Here is a 794-nt window from a genome sequence, read left to right as displayed (position 1 = left end):
ACATCCCATGCTCATGGATAGGAAGATTGAACATTGTAAAAATGTCAGTTCTACCCAAAGCAATCTATACATTCAATGCAATCCAAATCCAGATCTCATCAACATTCTTTAGGGATATGGAAAAACCAGTCACTAACTTTATATGGAAATGAAAGAGACCTCTGATAATTAAAGTACTATTGAAGAAGAAAAACAAAGTAGGACGTCTCACTCTGATGGATCTCAAAACCTACAATACAGCCACAGTAGTCAAAACTGCCTGGTATTGTTTTAATGACAGATACATAGACCAATGGAACAGAATTGAGAACCCAGAAATAGATCCATTGCCCTATTGTCAGCTGATATTTGATAAAGGCCCCAAATCCATTAAACTGGGAAGGGAATGTTTTGTTTCATAAATGGTGCTGGCAAGACTGGAGATCCATTTGCAGAAAAATGAAACGAGACCGGTACCTCACACCGTACACAAAAATGAACTCCAGATGGATCAAAGACTTAAATGTGAAACCTAAAACTATACTGTTCTTCAAGGAAAATCTAGGGGCAAATTTAAGGACCCTAATATATGGCATAAATAGACTATCAAGCATAACTCAAAATGCACGAACAGTAGAAGCGAAACCAGATGATTGGGACCTTCTAAAAATTAAATTTTTATGTGCTTCCAAAGAGTCAAAAGAGAACCTACAGATTGTGTAAAAATATTTGGTATTGACATATTTGACGAGGGACTTACCTCTAGCATTTATAGAAAACTCCAACACCTCATTAACAAAAAGACAACCAATTCA

The sequence above is a fragment of the Orycteropus afer genome, unplaced genomic scaffold, assembly GCF_000298275.1.
Source record: "Orycteropus afer afer isolate SDZICR_OR568_19922 unplaced genomic scaffold, OryAfe1.0 scaffold00031, whole genome shotgun sequence".
In the NCBI taxonomy this organism is placed as follows: domain Eukaryota; kingdom Metazoa; phylum Chordata; class Mammalia; order Tubulidentata; family Orycteropodidae; genus Orycteropus; species Orycteropus afer.
Note: the sequence above shows the minus strand (reverse complement) of the source record.